The 21,311-nt window shown below is 41.6% G+C and overlaps 1 pseudogene; it reads left to right on the forward strand.

Moving 5' to 3' along the window:
* Positions 1–19,945: 19,945 nt before the first annotated feature.
* On the forward strand, positions 19,946–20,063 carry LOC145395380 (5S ribosomal RNA; annotated as a pseudogene).
* Positions 20,064–21,311: the final 1,248 nt, after the last annotated feature.

Consider the following 21,311-nt stretch of genomic DNA (forward strand, 5'->3'; position numbering starts at 1 on the left):
AAATCTTTTATGGCCTCTACCCACACTATATATGATAATAGAAAAGATGCTGGTGCTGGTGCTGCTGCTGGTGCTGGTGCTGGTGCTGCTGCTGCTGATGATGATGATGATGATGTTGGGGAGGAGGTGGAAGGGAAGACGAGAAGGACGAGAAGGAGGAGGAGGAGGAGGAAGAAGAATTATTTTTGCTTCTGCTTTTTTTGGGCTCCAGTCAAGCAGGGCACTGTACCGGTAGCTAAAATATTATGATGTTGGTGATGACGATGGTGATGACGACGATGTGGAAAATTATTATGAAAAATGATCACAGCCTGTCTTATGGCATCATATTTTAGATAAGTGTTTCTGCTTTTATTATTTCTCACTTTTCTCCCTCCTGGTACCTGCCACCTCTCAGAAGACGTGAGTGGTCCATTATCGTAAGTCCTTGATCCTCTCTTGTCTCCAGTGTATATTATTGCGGTGGCTCAGCTCTCTCTCCCTCACAACCTCACACTTTCTTGTAAATTAATATTCATTCCCATCTTGTTTACTCTTTCACTTTTTTCGCACTTACTCTCTCACTTGGTGACATTCATCATTCATTCATTCATCATCCAATTCCGTGTTGCCCCATGAGAAGCGTAGAAGCCCCAGGCTAGGGAGGTTGGTCCTGACATTTAAGATGAGAACGACCAGCCTCACTCATCCCTGAGTGGCATTACATGACCAATAAATCCCAACCACGCCTTGGATATAAACCTGCCCTAGGCTGAATCCGATTGGAGCCCCTTAATAATCCACTATATCACCAGGCGCCATAATTTGGTTATATGGTTACCACCTATTATAATAAATGGTTTCCCGTTGTATAGGACACCATCTGGCTTGTCACTCAGTGTACAGTCACCAGCAGACAGAAGGAGGAGGAAAGAATGAAGGAACGAAAGACAGAAGAGGAAGGAAAGGAAGAAGGATGGAAAAGAAGAAAAGGCAGTCACCAGAGATCACACTATATCGGGTGAGCGGATGGTGAGTGCCCCCACTTACCACTTGGTGACACGTCTCTGTTCAGTTCTCTGTCGCTGTCTGTCACACACACACACACACACACACACACACACACACACACACACACACACACACACACACACACACACACACACACACACACACACACACCGAAGACGAAAACCTTGTGTCCATCGTAAATACTTAGGCCAGGCACGACTACCAATGCTCTGAATATTGTACCCCACGTTGATGTAGTTTATGTGGCAGAAAACTTCTTATACGGTACTCTTCTTCCAACGAACACTACCATGCAGTGGCAAAATAACCAGTGCATCGGTGATCAAAAGAACAATATAATGCAGGTGCAGCAATGCTTAGCAGATTAACTCTAGGAACCTGACGAAAAGTGTTCCCCTAGCAATTAGCTGATGATCTAACCTTTCGATGTAACAGGTCTAACTTTCATCTAAACCACTGTGACAAATCCAGTGAAATTAAGACCATCCAGTCCGCAGCAGCCATGAGGAAACATGCCTTCGCTGAAGTCAGACCTGCTACTGAGCAAGCAGTCCGAAGAAACTCTGGGACCCGCAGTCCAGCCGCCTTCAGAAAATAAAGTTTGAAGTGCACAACGCATGCAATTGCATTTTCGATGTTAGCATTTAAATTCCAGCTACTGTACATTTTTGCCGAGGGAGATGGCTGGTGGTGTATAATGCACCACATTAACGGACTCCATCTCATGGGCTTAGGAGGCTAATATCCCTCCTTGATTGTTTATTTTGTATTTGGAATGCTGGAGGGAAATGATTTCTACAGAAGCGGACTGTAGCACCAGACGAGTAGGGCAGTACTCCCAAGGTGGGTGGAAAGCTGATGACAGGGACAGCTGGAGCTCCCGTTTCATCAGCCCTCGGGACTAGTTCCTGACCATCCCCCTTTGCTGAACTTTTTCAGTATTTCAGTAACACAGAGAGTAGGCCAGCATGCTCTCTAATAAATGTTTCTCCAGCGGTCAGCACCAAACTACATGCACAATACACACTACACTTCTTTTTCAAAATGGAAAAATTAATATGGTGCATGTTAATGATGCTTCGGAGTCCCGGGGGGGGGGGGAGACATAAATGCACCCACCATCCACCCCTCTCCCGGTGACGACTGGAACCACTGTCTGACTCTCTTCTTCATTTCTGCAACATTCGCGGCCTTTCCTCGAACTTTCTCTCTTTTGAACATCACCTCTCCTCCTCTAGACCTCACTTTCTCTTCCTTACTGAGACTCAGCTGTTTGAGGCAAATGACAGCAGACCTTTTCCTGTATCCTCCTACTTTACACTCATTTCAAAGCCAAAGGTGGCTGTTGTGTATATGTATACAATGACTTATCTTGCCCTCGTGTTCCTGAACTCGATTCTTCTGAATTCTCTACTCTCTGGCTTCGGCTCTCTTGTCATTCTCTGACTAAACATATCTGCGCTGTTTGCTTATTCCCTAATTCTACTGACTATCAAAAATTCTTTGACTAACTTACTTCTACGATGAAACAAATTCTATCCATTTCTCCTTTCTCTGAAATCTCCATTCTAGGAGATTTCAATGTTCACCACCGCCTTTGGCTCTCTTCTCCTTTCACTGATCCACCGGGTGAACAAGCCTACATCTTTTCTATCCTCACTGACCTAGAGCAGCTTGTACTGCACCCTACCCATATCCCTGACCACCTTGGAGAGAGCTCCAACATACTTGACATCTTCCTTACAACTAATCCTTCTGCTTACGCTGTTAATCTTTCCTCTCCATTGGGCTGCTATGATCACAACATTATTACCTTAACCCAGCGGTTTCCAACCTTTTCTAATTCTGGGCCCCCACGCACTGAATGACACGTTCCCTGCGCCCCCCTTCCTGAAATACTGTATTTTACTGGCATAGTTGGCACATGTCAATAAATATCATAGATTCTTAATCTTTCAAATTGTTTCTATATTCAGATAACCAGATTTCTCATTCATATCTGAAAAATTTTCTCCATATTTAGAAATTACTGCATTCCATCATAATTCATAGTTTTCAAATATAATTACCCTCTTTATCAAGCCTTCGTGCCTCCCCCAGGCAGCCCTTCGTGCCCCCCTAGGTGGGCGTGCCCCACAGGCTGGAAACCACTGTCTTAATATGTCCTATCACCCCGTTATGGCCTGCCGACCCTCCAAAGAAACGTCGACTGTGGCAGTTTGGAGCAGCAGATTGGAAGGCCCTCAGGCAGTACTTCTTTGATTTTCCCTGGAATGATTATTGCTTCCATGGCCGGGAGCAATCTGGGTGTGCCTTGCGCATTACAGAGGTTATTTTCTCAGGCATGGAAGCATACATTCCTTCCTCATATCCTTTGACTAATGCAGGAAAGCCTTGGTTTGATCATGCTTGTTCTAATGCTGTCTGCAACAAGGAGAGGGCCTATAAAAGGTACCAGAGCCAACCCATTTCTGAATCACATCTTTTTTATGTTTCTGCCCGGAATCGTGCTAAGTCTGTTCTTCGCTCTGCTAAAAATAATTTCATCCATACTAAATGCTCTCAACTCTTAAACTCGAATTCTTCCCACTCCTTTGGCACCTTGCCAAAAACCTATCTGACAACTTTACCTCATCATCCTTTCTTCCTTTTTTCTACTCTGATGGCTCTATAGCTATTGCTTCTACTGATAAAGCTGATCCTTTCGCTCAGACTTTCTCCTCCAATACCACCTTGGACGATTCCAGTGCTGTTCCTTCATCACTTCCTCCCTCTGACTTCCTCATGGCTGACATTAAAATGTCTTCAGCTGATTTATTTTCTGCCATCACTGGCCTCAGTACAAACAAGGCATATGGGCCTGATGGAGTCCCTTCTGATGTCTCAAGAACTGTGCTTCTGTGCTTAAACCCTGCCTAGGTAAACTCTTTTGCCTTTGTCTTTCAACTTGTACCTTTCCTTATTGCTGGAAGTTTGCTTTCATTCAGCCATTCCCAAAGAAGGGTGACCATTCCCAACCCTCTAACTATTGTCCAATTGCTCTAACATCCTGTGTCTCAAAAGTTTTCGAGTCTATTCTTAACAGAAAAATTTTTAAGCATCTTTCCTATCGCAACCTTCTTTCTGATTGTCAGTATGGGTTCCGTCAGGGACGCTCCACTGACGATCTTCCCGGCTACCTTTCAGACTCCACGTCATCCTCCTTTTAGGACTTCGGTAAAAGCTTTGCCACCGCACTCAACATCTCAAAGGCTTTCGAGTCTGGCATAAATCTTTAATTTCCAAACTGCCCTCTTACGGTTTCTATCCTTCTATCTGTGCCTACATCTACAGCTTCCTTTCTGGTCGTTCTATAGCCACTATTGTAGATGACCATCGTTCTTCTCCTAGATCTATCAACAGTGGTGTTCCTCAGGGCTCTGTCCTATCGCCAACTCTCTTCTTTTTATTCATCAATGGTCTAAGCTGTACATCTAACCCCATCCACTCGAAAGCTGATGATTCCACCCTTCACCTTTCCATTCACTTTCCACAAAGTCCATCCCAGCAGTTACTTCAACAATCAAGAGATGACGCTATGGCACCTCTAATGTCTGACTTGGCTCGTATCTCTGACTGGGGTAAAATTAATCTTGTTGTTTTTAATGCATCAAAGACTCAGTTTTTACACCTATCAACCCAACAGAATCTTCCACAGAAGTACCCACTAATGTTTAATAATATCCAGCTCATGCCTGCATCATCCTTGAACTTGCTTGGGGTTTCATTCACTCGGGATTTACGTTGAAAAGATCATATTACATCTTTTGTAAAATCAGTTTCCAAGAGATTAGGTGTGCTAGGCCGACTCCGTACCTTCTTTACCCCTAGACAGTTGTTGACTTTATACATGGGTTTTATTCGCCCCTATGTAGAGTACAATTCTCATGTGTGGGGAGGCTTCCCACATACAGCTCTTCTCAAAGGCTTTTCGTCTCATTAACTCTCCTCCTCTTACTGGCTCCCTTCAATCTCTGTCTCTTCGCCGCATTGTTGCGTCTTTATCTCTTTTCTATCTCTACTTCCATTGTCACTGCTCCTCTGAACTATTTGCTTGCATCCCTCCACCTCTACGACGGGCACGCAGCACCCGTCTAGCAACAAACTCTCATCCCTTTTCTGCCCAACTCTCTCTTGCAAGAGTTAATCGTTACTCCACCCCTTCATTTATGCAACAGGTCAACTCTGAAACTGTCTCGCTCTGTCTGTATTTCCTACTTCCTATGATCTGCAATCTTTCAAACTCAGTGTGTCCAGGCATCTCGAAATGAACAGATCTTGAATTTGGCTCACTTTTATATTTTATTTTTTTCTTGGAAGGAATTGTTCATTCTTACTCGCATAAAAAAAATAATATATCACTTCTGGTTCCCAAAATCCTACTGCATAATACCTTTGGCTGAAAGAAGACTGGTACGTTTTCCTGTCACCAGAGCTCTCTCTCTCTCTCTCTCTCTCTCTCTCTGTAATGGTGCTGAAGCAATATGCAGTGAGACAGATAAAATACCCAAAACAAACATGGCGAGGGGGTGAATGAGGCAGATAGTGAGATAAGTAAAGTAACAAAAACGAAAAAGGCACGAAAATGAATGTTGAAGTGTGGTGTGCAGCGGGAGTGGGGGTTGGTAAGAATGCAAATGGTTGGATTTTTTTGTAATGTCAGCCTATACAGATTATGGCGTCAGGCAAAACATTCACTAGGCTGACTGATGCACCGACTATAATGGCCACAGATTATTACCCTACGTTACACGTCGTAAAAATTACCGTACGCGTATAAATTTACATGACTGCATAATGCACAGGAAACTATGCGTATGGGTTTTCACACGTAATTTGTTTATGGAAATAATTTAGCCATGTGATTCAGCGTCCAAATATCACTGTACTAAATTTCACTACCGGTACTGTTTGCAACAAAGGGATTTCATTTTTACTCCTACTCTTTCCAGACTATTTCCACCTTAGGCAATAGTTTTCGAACTGAAAGTGTTAGAAACAGCCTTCAATAACCTCTTCAGGAAAATGACGTATTTTGATCAGTGAAGATCAGGCTACCAACCGACGATATTAATCAGTACGAGAGGGATTAATTATGACTGTAACCACTGCTCGAAAATTCTTCACTAGAATATAATAATGTGGTTATAACATGTATGAGATAAAGAAAATTAGTCTTTTGATTGACGGGGGTTAACCTTTACAATACTACATGACTTATAAGAGTTGAATAAGTGTCGTGTCTGGAGGCAGAATGATTATATTAGAAATGTCGTCCTCTGGCTCAGGCAAATAACCCATTTAATCGGGCAACGTCTGTGTTTCGTCTTGCTGTTGCTGATCAGTTTTACACAATTATGAAATGCTTCTTGTGCTGAAGTTATTATTTAAGGCGCTTCGTATCCCTTTCCATTCAAAATGCGTCTTCTGAAATGACCTCATTTATTTTTGTCGGTAGAAAATGTTAAAAATATGCCCTCCGGTCATGTGAACGAATTTGAGCAACAGGGCTGCTTTAGTCCAGCATTAACTACACCTGAATGAAATAATAATAATAATAATAATAATAATAATAATAATAATAATAATTCACGTTTAATCTAGGTCAAAGCAGCCCTAAGGCTTAAAAATACAGAGTTGAGAAGTAACATTAGAAATAAGTGAGTACTGCCTTAAAGTAAATGTAACAGCCAAATGTACGAAGTGACAGTAAGTAGGTTTACTCAAAGAATAAATGCAAACAACAGCAAAACAATCTGGATTGGTGGAGACACTGTTAGCTAGTGTTCGTTTATCATTCGGACAATGGTAGGTATAAGGTTATTCTTATAACGATCAGTTCTTTCACTAACTGGTACTGATGGTGATAGCTGGTGTTGGAGTGGGGCAAGGGAGCAAATTGCGGTGACGAGGGTGGCTTCAGAGTCTGAGTTCAAACTGGCGGAGGTATGTTTGATGGGTGTCGGAGATGGTTTTAATCCGAGAGATTGAAGTGCTGTGGTATAGTTGACATATGCCGGGCCAAGATTATCTTTGCAGCTCGCTTCTGGACAGACTCCAAACTTAGCTTTTGTGTTGTATTGTGACTTACTGCCCGTGCTAATGAGGTATATCTTAATTTTGGAAAAAGTGGATGAGAATTGCAGTGTTTTAGTGGATATTTGTGAGAGGAAGGGGTTGGTGATAGCCAATACCCCCTTTAGGCACAAAATGATACACAGGTATACATGGCGAGTGATGAGAAGGGTGGACTGTGAGCTGAATGAATGGAAGACAATGATTGATTATGTGTGTGTGGGTGACAGAGTGAGAAGGTATCTAATGGATGCAAGAGCATACAGAGATGGTGGGACTGGAATGTGAAGGTCATGAGTCAAGTGCATTGGAGGAATAGGAGAGAAGGACAGGAGGAAGTAGTATATACATAGAGGGCAGAAATGTTGCAAGAGAAAAAAAAAAAAGGAGAATATAAGAGAGAAGTGGAGGAGCGTTTGGGTTAATATGATTTGGAGCAGATGGGGGAGGAGGAAGGTGTGTGCAAGATAGTCACAGAAAAATAATCTGTGCATGTGTGATGATGTTTCGGGGGAAGAGAAGATGAAAAGGGGAGCAACGATCAGTATGGTGGAGTGAAGAGGTAAAGCTAGCTATGGCACAAAAGAAGAAAGCACACAGTGAGTGGATGGGATGCAGAGGCACGGAGGAAGTTGGGAGATGGTGGAGAGAGTTATATGTTGAGAGGAAGAGAGAAGTGAAAAGATTAGTAAGCGAGAGTATGAAGAGAGTGGATGAAGAATTTGGAAGGAATTTGAGTGTAAAATGAAGAGAACGTAAGAAAATGTTCTGGAAGGAAGTAAAGAGAGTTAGACCGGATGATGAAGAAGTTAGCTGGGAAGTGGAAGAAGAAAAGGGATGATAGATAGTGGAGAAGGGAGAAAAAGGGAGCAGATGGAGAGAACATTTAAAGGAACAGTTAAACATAGAGAATGATAGTAGTGTGAGTACAAGCGGCTGAAGAATGGCTGGGAGATGGAGGGTGATGAGATGGGAGGAAGAGATCAGTAGGATGTATAAAGTGGAAGCAGTGAAGAAAGTCAAAATGGGGAAAGTCTTAGGAATTGATGGAGTGTGTGGTGAAATCATGAAGTATAGGAGACAGATAGCAGTAAGGCGGATATGCAAGATGGGCAGATTGGCCAGGGATCAGGGTGGAGTTACGGCAGATTGGAAGTCAGGTATACCTATTACTCTCTGCAAATGAAAATGTGTGTGTGGTAATCATAGGGGCATATGTCTTCTTAGTGTAATAAGAAAAGTATATGGTAGGATACTAATTGGCAAAGTTAGGAAAATAACAGAGGAATTAGTTGGAGAAAAAAGGGAGGTTTTAGGAAGAGAAGAGGTTCTGTAGATCAGGCTTTCATCTTTAGGTCTTTAGTGGAAAAGTTTCTAGAGAAGGGAAAGAAGTTGCCTTCATGGATCAGGAGAATGCAAATGACCGAGTGGACAGACAAAAAATAGGAGAAATATTAAGATTATATGGAGAAAATGGAGAGTTATCGATTGCCTTGAAGGGTACGTATAAGGTTGCTAAGGCTGCAGTTCATGTGGATTGTGAACTGAGTGAATTTTTCTATCTGAATGTTGAAATGAAACAGGGATGTGTCATGTCTCCATGGTTGTTCAGTCTGTATATGGATAAGGTTATGAAAGAGATACAAGGTAGGGCAGTTGATGTTGGAACGTCCCTAATGAGAAAGAACTTTTGGAAACTTCCTATATTGTTCTTTGCAGATGATCCTATATTGTTAAGTGACGACAAAGGGGAACTGCAAGGCTTGGTGAACGAGTCTCGGAGAGTGTGTAAGAAACAGAATCTAAAGGTGAATGTAGGGAAAAGTGAAGTTATGGTCTTCGAGAGGAATGAAGTCACTGCATGTACAGTAAGGTTAGATGATGAGGAAACGGAAAATATGAGTGCATTTCAGTGCCTGGGTTGTGTAATGAGTAAGGCTGAAAGTTTGGAGAATGAAGTGCTTGAAAGGGTACAACAGGAAAGAAAGCTTGTTGGTTCTTTGAAAGCAGTGATAAGAAATAGGGAAGTGAGCATGGAAGTAAAAAAGTTGCTGTGTGATACTATTGTGATGCCAACTCTAACGTACGAAAGTAAAGCTTGAACCTTGTTGTAAGGACACAAGAGTGAGAGCACTGGAAATGAGTTATCTGAGAGGAGTATGTGGAGATACATGGAGTGACATACTGACAAATGAGGATGTGAAGCAGCGTTGTGGTGTGGACGTGGGTGTGGTAGAAAGCGTTAGGAGAAATATACTGAAGTGGTTTGGCCATGTGGAGAGGATGGAGAGCAAGAGAATAAAGAGGGGAGTGTATGTGACTGAGTTGAAAGAGGGGAGAGGGAGATGGAGGCGGAGGATGAGATGGAGAGATGGAATGGAGAGGCATACGAGAGAGGGGGATGTGATCTGGTTGGACGGCAGTGGAATGGCATTAGACAGGGCGATATGAAGGCGATTTGTTCGTAGGCACCCCTTACAAGATTAAGGCATCCTGCAATAGGCAGATAGATGAAAGAGCGGTATAAGTTGCAGAATTCCACCATGTGGAAACCAAAAGACTTGAAAGTTATCAACATGTGGAGCCTGAAAGGAGCAGATTGAAGATCCCAGCGTAATATGTTGTCGAAAGTGTTTTGAGAAGCATTATATTCTGGACCGACTCAAGGGTGTCGACACCCATATTGAGGGAGGAAGGCGGGATGGAAGTAATGGGCGGGTCAAACTGCATGATGACAGTCTTCTGGTAGTTGAGGGTGACATCATTTCATCATTTTGTTGTGTCCATTCCCAGAGATTATTAAGAGTTTGTTGCAAAGTGAGGTACCGTAGTCCGGTTCAGGCTTGGTGTTACTCTAACCGTGCACCACTCGGTTATACCAGGCGTTTCACGACGTACATAAAGTGGGACATTGTAGCCTCTGAATAATATAAATATCTCTAACCATGTCTAAGGAATCTGCTCATTTTCAATTATGCCAACACTGGAAGTTCAGTACATTTTTGTTAGGTGTACGAGCATAGTTGCCTGAAACGTTCCCTTCTCTATTTGGTGTACTCGGCCAACAAAAAATATCCGGAACTTCTCCGTATGTACGTTTTACAGCAATGGATGACAAGTTTGGAAATAATCTATAGTACCTTTTCATGAATGTGTAAGCCTATTGTTTTAACCCACCCCATCCTGACCACTTTTCCACCACTGACTCCCCCCAGTCGTGACCATTTTTGGATTTTATTTATTTTTTGGCTCAAACCTCTGCTTTTGGTGAGAAACATTGAATTTTCATAGAGAAATAGCTCACCTGAGGTTTAAAATACTCGATCCAGGTACCAGTACCTCCTTACCTTACTGGGTTTTCTAACAGGCTGGCACCAAAGAAAACGAGTTTTATGGGAGGGTAACTATTTCACACCACTCATAAACGGTATTTATTTATTTACTTGGTACGAATTTTTATGTTGTACGAGAGTATATTGGTTTTCAAACAGTAATGTAGGCATTATAAGCTCTGTTTCACTCACTAACTCATCACCATACCTGACCTTTTTTTGCCACATTACCTAATCATCATTTCTGACTGTTTCTTCCTCTAATGCTATGTAAAGTTTGTCCTCCACATTGTCATCGATTGGGGAATCACTCTGGCCCTGAATTTCGTGCCGTGGCATGACATGGCTTTACTGGCCAGGTCGCTGATAACAGGTGAATTGCTGAGACAATGGCATGCAGGGGTGGAGGTCATGCTGAGTAAGGCATTGTCCCTGCCTGGCATCTTGTAGAGGAAGGTGTCCCGTGTAAACGTACCAAAAATCACTTGCGAAAATTGAAAATTGTGCAAATTAGTGACCTTGCAATTGAATCGCGTTTATGTACATCGACGGGATTGGCAGTGACAAAACATGTGGATGTTAATTCACGTCAACGGGACGCCGCGGGTTAATATAAAAAAAAGCGTAAAGAACTAACCACTAACCTCATACAAAATACACAAACCTATTGGAAAGAAATGCCTTAAGAAAAAATACTCGAAGTGTCCATATGTGTTGCAATATCACAAAGCTAGAGTAAGTGCATGAATGAATACACAAGGGAGTGAACCGTTCAGAGGCGTATGTGTATTTATTTATGTAATTTCTACAGCACTGTTACTACCACAAGTACGCTAAAGCCATCACAGGGAGGAAAAGAATACCCTGGGGCAACTGCACACTGCAGCGCTCTACAAAGAAAAAAAAAAATCTTGTTGCAGAAAGTGGCCTCTAAAGGAAAGCATTACCACCAGTGAGGAAGTTGTGTTAGAGGGAAATATTGGAACCAGAATTGATCCTTCTACTCTCTTTTGTCCTTAGGCGCCTAGCAGTCTTGTTCCATATTCATGTTTTTTTTTTCTTAAGCACATACGTTATACATATGATTGCCTATATAGACGTTGCCTTCATGCATATAGCTACTATATACATTGGAAGAAACAGTGTGACACTACAGAGGGTGGTAGTACCAATATGTCCGACGAATCTATCCCACGTTGGTAAAACTCTTTTCATGAGGATGTCATTAATAGCTTTCTTGTGATGTTTCCTTGTCAGTGTTATCATATGCACATTTAGATAATAAAGAGATTAACTTGTTTCTACATAACCAGCTGTAGTAATCGCTTAGGATATAGTCACCCACCCTGAGCCACATTCTTCTGATACTTAAGGGAATCACAAGACGTAGGTCCAGGCACAGATGAAAACGATGTTCCATCTTACAACAACAACAACAACTTCTACTACTACTACTACTACTGCTACTACTACTACTACTGCTACTACTGCTACTACTGTTACTACCAGTACTATACTACTACTGCTACTACCACTACTACTATTACTACTAGTACTATACTACTACTGCTACTACTTCTGCTACAACAACAACAACAAGAACAACTACTACTACTACTACTAATACTACTACTTTACTACTACTACTACATCTTTACGTTTCTGCCCGGAATCGTGCTAAGTCTGTTCTTCGCTCTGCTAAAAATCATTTCATCCGTACTAAATGCTCTCAACTCTCCAACTCGAATTCTTCCCGCTCCTTCTGGCACCTTGCCAAAAACCTTTCTAACAACTTTACCTCATCATCCTTCCCTCCTTTTTTCTACTCTGATGGTTCTGTAGCTATTTCTTCTACTGATAAAGCAGATCTCTTCGCACAGTCTTTCTCCTCCAATTCCACCTTAGACGATTCCGATGCTGTTCCTCCATCACTTCCCCCCTCTGACTTCCTCATGACTGACATTAAAATGTCTTCAGCTGATGTATTTTCTGCCATCACTGGCCTCAGTACTAACAAGGCATATGGGCCTGATGGGGTCCCTCCTGTTGTACTCAAGAACTGTGCTTCTGTGCTTACACCCTGCCTTGGCAAACTCTTTTGCCTTTGTCTGTCAACTTGTACCTTTCCTTCTTGCTGGAAGTTTGCTCTCATTCAGCCAGTCCCAAAGAAGGGTGACCACTCCCAACCCTCCAACTATCGTCCAATTGCATTAACGTCCTGTATTTCAAAAGTTTTCGAGTCAATTCTCAATAGAAAAATTTTAAGGCATCTTTCCTATCACAACCTTCTTTCCGATCGTCAGTACGGGTTCCGTCAGGAACGCTCCACTGGCGATCTTCTCACCTACCTTTCAGACTCCTAGTCATCCTCCTTTCGGGAATTTGGCAAAAGCTTTGCCATTGCACTTGACATCTCAAAGGCTTTCGATCGAGTCAGTCATAAATATCTAATTTCCAAACTGCCCTCCTACGGTTTCTATCCTTCTATCTGTGCCTTCATCGCTAGCTTCCTTTCTGGTCGTTCTATAGCCGCTGTTGTAGAAGGCCATCGTTCTTCTCCTAGATCTATCAACAGTGGTGTTCCTCAGGGCTCTTTCCTATCACCAACTCTCTTCCTTTTATTCATCAATGATCTTCTAAGCTGTACATCTAACCCTATCCACTTATACGCTGATGACTCCACCCGTCACCTTTCCATTCGGTTCCTGCAACGCCCATCTCAGCAGTTACTTCAAAAAGCAAGGGATGAGACTATGGCACACCTAATATCTGACTTGGCTCGTATCTCTGACTGGGGTAAAAATAATATGGTTGTTTTTAATGCATCTAAGACTCAGTTCTTACACCTATCAACCTGACAAAATCTTCCACAGGTATACCCGCTAATGTTTAATAATATTCAGCTTAATCCTGCATCATCCTTGAACATGCTTGGGGTTTCATTTACTCGGGACTTATCTTGGAAAGATCATATTACATCTCTTGTAAAATCTGCTTCCAAGAGATTGGGTGTGCTAAGCCGACTCCTCTCTTCCTTTACCCCTGCACAATTGTTGACTCTATACAGGGGTTTTATCCGCCCCTGTGTGGAGTACAACTCTCATGTGTGGGGAGGCTCCCCACATACAGCTCTTCTCAATAGGGTGGAGTCAAAGGCTTTTTGTCTCATTAACTCTCCTCCTCTTACTGACTCCCTTCAACCTCTGTCTCTCCGCCGCACTGTTGCATCTTTATCTCTTTTCTATCGCTACTTTAATGGTCACTGCTCCTCTGAAGTGTCTGCTTGCATTCCTCCACCTCTACGACGGGCGCGTAGCACCCGTCTGGCAGCAAACTCTGATCCCTTTTCTGTCCAGCTCTCTAATGCAAGAGTTAACCGTTTCTCCCAGTCTTTCATTTATGCAATAGGTCAACTCTGGAACTGTCTCCCTCTGTCTGTATTTCCTGCTGCCTATGATCTCCAGTCTTTCAAACGCAGTGTGTCCAGGCATCTCAAAATGATCGGATCTTGAATTTGGCTCTCTATTGTATTTTGTTTTTCTCTTGGAGGGAACTGTTACTGCGGGCTCATGGCCTTTGGTTCCTTCTTCCACACATTAAAAAAAAAAAAACTTCTACTACTATTATTATACTTATTGTTATGAAAATTAATGTATTCTTTTACTTTCTTGTGGTTGGAGAAATGCCATTAATGTAGGCGCCAGCACAACACCCCAACATTAAAGTCATGGCGGCCACAAACATTTGCACGTGAGAAGTGTCCTTTTATGTGTCAAGGGCCCCAAGAGAAAGAGAGTGCGGTGGTGACTGTGTGAGAGGCGAGTGAGGAAATGGCAGTCACACTACGAAGTTTACGAAAAGTGTATAGCTATAGCAAATGGTCTATAATGTTAAAGCAAAGCATAAATGTTTCGGGAGAAGTGCACGTGAATAGAACCGTGATATTTGGAGAGAAACGTGATTAATTGGAAGAGACTGAGGTTTGGGGGTATGTGTAAGTATGGGGTATGATTATAAAATTTAGGTAGTAGAGTACATACATGGCAGTCTGATACTGGGAAGAAGTGTTCCTGTACATGTTTCAGAAGTGTACATAAATTTCAGAGGCTGTGAGATTTGGGAGGAAGTGTAGATAGACAGGAAGAATGTTATGTTCTTGAGTGAGTCTCTCTGTAAGTCCATATTAGATGCACTGCAGGAACGGACCTTCTCCAAGGAGGACGAGTAATTAAGTAGTACTAACTTTTCCCCAGGGTGGCTGATTATGGTTGGTGAAGAGAGTGTCTGTAGACAGTGTGAGACATGTGAGCGTGGAAGTATATATGGTATGTATGTAGCCTATATGGCATAGGTGAACTTAAAGAGTGCAGGCATATGCAAACGTAACCAAGGACGTACTGACAGCAACCACCGTAAATGCTCGACACCGTGTGGGCTCAGACCCTTGACTCCGGTTACATACATCACGAGATGAGTACGATAATCGCCGTAACGGTAAGATATATGGGAGGAGAAGTAAATAAATGAAAAAATAAATAAATAAAAAAAAGTAAATGAAAAATAAAAATAAAAAGAAAGTAAGAAAAAAGAAAAAGAAGAATTAATTAGCTATATTACTGTAATCCATATGGAGAAACGGTAAGTGTTTGGGGAACAGCGAACAGTGTCAGTATTATTAATAGTAAGATCTGAATAAAATCGTTTGGAGGTCAATGTTAAAATGAAAAAGACTTCCTCGTAATGAAAGGGTGAAGAGAATGTGTCCAGTACGTGAAGATTAAGTTTGCTGACGTTCGTTAATGTTAGGGAAAACACTTGGATGGATGTCAAGACGTGTGGTCGGAAGGTATGCATATGTAAAAAGAATGAGCGAAAGCTTTCATAAAAAATAAATTTGTATCGACGGTCTAATTGGGAAAAAATCGGTGATAAAGAAAATAAAAGTGGAATAGCGAAAATCATGGTATTTATAATAATACTGAATAAAGTAAGAAAGTATGATGAATGAGAAAGGTGATGAAAGGTTGACAAAAAAAAAAATGTAGTTGAAGTTGAAGAAATAGGAGGGTAAATAATAAACCGCCGGAGAGAGTAAAAGCTTGATCAAAATCATCCAGCCACAGAGCAAAAACACAAATGGTTAGAAATGAAACGCCTGAAAATATCTGTGTATCGATGATGGATGGAAGTAATGAAATAAGGTGGCGAATATACTGTAGTAGAATTATGGTTGAACATTATGTAGCGGTAGCTAGAATCGGATATAAGGATGATAAATGGAATATTTTTTTGAGCATTGAAGGTAGAGACATTCAGAATCAAAAGGAGAAACATGTTGGCCTTTATAGTTAATTTTTGCTGGAGGTCATTACTTACTGTAGTTGAATTAACTCGTTTGGATAATTAAACAAGCTCGGCTTACAGGTGCACTCGCACTCCGCAGCAGGAGACTATGAAACAAAAAATTAATTATACCATAGTTTGTGGTAAATTGTTTCCTTTAACGCTCTCGGTTGCTATGTAAAGTTTCCCTTAGAATTTCTTATTAGAGGAGAGGTGAGATGTACTATCGTGAGCAAAAGTTCTCCAACAGTCTTCTACCAGCAATGTTTCAGACCTCAACACACAAACGTCTCTCAACTCCAGGCTGGGGAACTGAGTGGGAAGGAAGAGGGATTAGGGGAGGGGGGTAGTAGAAAGGGACGGCTCCATGTGAAAGTGATGTAATAGATGGGGAAAGTATTGAAAATCAGCTAACAGAACCTTACAGACAGGGAAGACAATAACCAGCGTTATCAATCAACCAATCAATCAATAATTTCCTGTGGCACCCTCGGGAATGCATAGGGCCTCGATGAACTCACACCACCACATCCTATCTTATGCTAACTCCTCAAGATCTCCCTAACACTCATCTCCAGCTTCCTGTCTCATTGTCCTCACCCACGTCTCTTTTGGCCTTCCTCTACCTCTCCTACCAAGTGCCACCCACCCTGGTGTACCTCGTACTATTCCCTGTCTCCTATACACAAGTCCTAGCCACTTCCATCGTGAGAATCTAACATTCATCGATCGGCTGCACTCCCGTTATTTCTCTAATTCTACTATTTGGTATCCTTTCCCACCACTTAACTCCTAATATTCTTCTAAGTGCTTTATTTTCAAACACCAAAAATTTATTTTCCATAGTCACTGTGCTGTACCAAGACTCGTGTCCATAAATTAAGATACTCCTAACCATTACCTTATAAAGTTTGATTTTTGTATGCACAGAAAAATTGTTATTATTCCAAATATTTTTAAGCATTCCCATTGCCTGATTAGCCTTCTTTAACCTTTCCTCGAATTCAAAGTTCAAAGAACCATCCTTGGCTAAATAAGTACCTAAATATTTAAACCTATCAACTTGCTTTACAACCATACCTCCAATTACACATTCTTGCGCATTTTCCATATTCATAGTGATTATTTCAGTTTTTCCACAATTAATAACCAAACCCACCTTGCGACCTTCACTCACCAAACAGTCCAACACTCTCTGCATCTCTTCTGGCCCATCACAAATCTGAACTAGCGTTATGGCGTGAGAAATACGACCAAGACAATAATAAGAGTTAGTCATTAGGGGAGAGAGAGAGAGAGAGAGAGAGAGAGAGAGTCTTACTAGGTAGTTTGACAACTGGTGCTAAGAGGGAAGGTAGGAAGTGAAGACACAGTAAATGGGAGAAAACGAAAAAAAAATAAAATCACGCATACATAATGAACAATTCAGTTAATGGTTGTAAATATATGGATACTTGTGAGCATATGTGGCCAGCAGAAACTGACTATACTCTTTACGTTAACCAAATATAAATAATCAGCATCCGACTTCTAGAAACATATTTCGTGGGTTAGTTTTTATATAAAGAGAGGTTTCGCCCGAATAAACGGCGGCACTTCTTGAATGAAGTAACAAACTACACATACTCACAATCACAAGTGAGGAACGTACTACTGAACCAGGTAGTTCACCGCTCCACAAGTCTCATTAAAGCCGAGGTCATGTGTTAGACGGTGAAGTCTTGCTCTCCAGTCTACTATCATCACGGTATCCGATATGGTTGTGGCCGGTTTGTTATCATTAGTTTGGTAATTATCTAATATGATAACAGTGTCTTTTAATAATCTGCGATGATTTGTGTTACGTAATTTCATACCCCAACATGTTGTGTGCAATGTCTGTAATACATTAGTGTAATAATTACATTAGGTCATAGTAAAACTGCATCCATATTGTTTATGTTCAGCTAAATACTGATATTGTCCCCTTATCAGATAACACGGCTGAGCACCATCAGAATTTTCTCACTGTAATAGCCGACCGTGGACGGATTATTGAAATGTAGAAGGCTGGTTTGACTGCAAAGAAAATTTCACCTGAAGCTGGTCTACACAGGTCCATCGTTTACAAGTGGTTCACATGGTGGCAACAGGATGGGTCATTAATCAAGGACAAGACCTCGTAGTGGACAACCAAGGGTAATAACGCGAGAATAGGACTCACTTGTGAGGGGTATATCTGTACTCTAGCCCAAGAACACTGACCTGGGGTTGGGGTAACCCACGCTAGGGGGTGATCATGCGATCAGTGTGAGATAGTGGCCGGATGGAGCTGGGTCTCTCAGTAGCTTCATACCGCACCAGACGCTCGTGAAAGGAGGTAGTGACGTGTGGCTCCCTTGCATTGTGTTTGCTCAAAAGTACATTTAGGGTAAACTTCACCCCAAGTTAGTGTGCATCGGGTATTACGATGAGAATCGGCACACGGGTAAATGACGCCGTGATACGTGTTTTTTTTTTACATGTTTCTCGCTCAGGTGTTGCATAAGACATCTCAGAGTGACTCTGAGTGACTAAAGACATATAAAAGTGATATTCAACATAGTCTGTGCTGTTTGGTAAGTTTTTTTCTTTGTCAGGTAGTGATTAATTACATTTACAGGTAAATTAGTAAACAATGGCTAAGAAATATTATGAAGAGGATGTGCTCGCTCAAATAATGAACTCCAGTGCTTTGTCTTCTGCGGTTTCTAGTGGCAGTGACCCAGATGATCCCTGTGAGCCTGAAAATGAACTGGTATGTGACAGTGATTTGGACAAAAACTATTTGCAATCCCCACACAGTTCCTAATGCTGCCTGAAGGCTGTGGCTCTGTCAGCAGAGGCTCCCATGACCTGGGTGCTTGTGTGCCCACAGCCAAGCCCTCAGCTGCAGTCATCTCCATGCCTCAGGGATTTCATCAAAGTCATGTAGTGAATTTTAGTATTATTACACTTATTTAGTTACCCACCTTAATGTTAAGAATTGCTTTCGGGTTATTTGTTTCACACATAGAGTCAAATACAAAAGCCATATTTTCTATGCCAAATAATTATGGTGTGCAGAAACCTCACCAGTGTCTCCAAAATTGTTACTACCAGGAGCTTCCACACATACAAGTCAACACACACCTCCTTGGAACGCATAGCACATACCCCAAAAGCCCTTCAGCCGTCAAAATGCAGGCTAAACTTCAGATGTAGATGGCGGGCTTGGAGTTGCAGGCTGAAGTCAACAGAGGAGAAGACGACAACATGAAAGTCAAAGGAAATTATGCAGTAAACACCTAATCAACCAAACGAAGGACATCAGCACTCTTCTCATGTTGGTACCCTACATATTTAAGTACAGCCAACTAAAAAAGTATTGGCCATCTTACCACACATATTCTGAAACCTGGATGAAGCATTGTGATATATAGGGAGCCCTGTAAGTGCAGATATTGTCCTTGGTAATTATTACATCTCGAAATCACATAACTTGTTGCATATGGGATGGTATATTTTTTAGGCAGTATGTTAATAGATTCATGTGCATCTGCAGAACTCATTCATTTTCACAGCCATTGATCCCCAGATGTGTCTTACTGTTTTGCTTAACTGTACAACAGTGAAAAAATAAGGAAAATTTGTAAACTACTTTACTTAGTGTTCTGAGGTTTAAAGACCCATTTATAAATCTTCTCTAGCTGGTCTTTCGAGTCAGCTACCCCTTCCCCTCATTACTGTTATTACTTGGTCCATTTCACTGTCATGGTGTTCTTTGTTTGTTCCTTTGTACCTGTTCCTGAACCTTAGCTCGACCCATCATTAACCTGTTAACTGCTCTATACAGCCTGGGCTGTTCCGAGTGCGACTGCTTAATACAGCCCTGGCTGCGCAGATGAATTTCGAATATAGTGCCATGGTGACCAAGGCCAACCCATGCATGCATGTTTGAGCCTTCAAAACCAAAACAGAAACAGAAAAATAAAACGAAAACCATACATTCCAGTGGGGAATCAAACACTTCGATGTTCATCCATGGCTTTACCAAGGTAAATATTGAGCTAATATTTCGTTACTATATACATTGGCATGTGTTCTCTCAATTCCTAAGACAAAATTTGGCCTTTGGGATATTTCATTTTTACCCCAATACACGTTGAGTACACCGCTTCCCGTTCGATCAGCGAAGTTAAGCAACGTTGGGTCTGGTTAGTACTTGGATGGGTGACCGCCTGGGAACACCAGATGCTGTTGGCATCCCTACGTCAAGTGGGGTTGGTGGAGGATTAGTGCCCCTCCCTGTAAAACAATTAACTCTAAGCCCTTGGCCACCCCGTCTGGGATACATGGCGTCTGGCAATGGATGGATGGATGGATAAATTTTAACTAGGTTTTTCATTTTCCGAAAATGGGGTAAAATTTACCCCACGTCAGTGTTGATGTATCAGATTATTGTTCAGTATTCTAGGGTTAGAGGAGGTTCTGCTACCCACTGTGCGAATGATGGCCATTCCTGCTGCTCAGGTAATCACTGTTGTACATGATATAAGCCCAGTCCATATGAGTCAGTATGTGAGAGTGTGGACCCAAGCACATCCTGAGACCAACTCCCTAGCCTGGCCTGTAAAGGGATGTGATTTAAACCCCATTGGGCATATATGGGCTATTATTTTGAGGAACTGGCATGTTGGACAGGAGCACACTACTGCTGCTATTATGCACCATGTGCAAGAAGTGTTGAAGAACATCCACTGCTGCCCAGATATTTTTTCCAACAATATAAAATCCCTGAGGAAAAGGTTAAATGTTGTCACCGATGCTAGGTGAGGGTGGGCATCTCACTAAGCCTGTATATAATGATATGGAATAAATTTACACGCAATTTCTTTTTGTTATTAATGCATAATGTTATAATAAACTGCTGCTGTCATATATGTTTTTATAACACCAATAATCAGGAGAATAAAGAATAGTATATGAACAGATTGATATTTTTCACATCCTGATCTTAACTAGTCCTATATGTAATCAGCGCCTATGATTAGTTACAGTATTACTGAATGAATGCTAACCTACAAAATGCCATTGGTGCAGATGTCAAATATATTATTATGTTACATACCACATTACAGTAAGAGGAAGAAACAAGGTGCAGGTATCAAAGTGGATTTAGTGTAACTGATCATAATTACTCAACAATTAAACCTTTTCCATACAGTACTGGTAAGTCATGTAAGCACCTATTATATAGTAACTAGCCCTCGAAATACGTTTCCAATAGTCGGATGCTGATATAGTCAGTTTCTGCTGGCCACATATGATCACAAGTATCTATATATTTACAACCATTAGCTGATTTATGCACTGTGTATTCGTGATTTTAAATCTTTTTCCCTTTTCTCACAATTCCTGTGTCATCTCTTCCTACTTTTCCTCCATCCATAATCTTACGACCAATTGTCAAACTACCTAGTAATCCCCACTCTCTCTCTCTCTCTCTCTCTC

Source organism: Coenobita brevimanus, chromosome 30, assembly GCF_032717465.1.
Source record: "Coenobita brevimanus isolate Jiangsu-jjx chromosome 30, ASM3271746v2, whole genome shotgun sequence".
NCBI classification, from domain to species: Eukaryota; Metazoa; Arthropoda; class Malacostraca; order Decapoda; family Coenobitidae; genus Coenobita; species Coenobita brevimanus.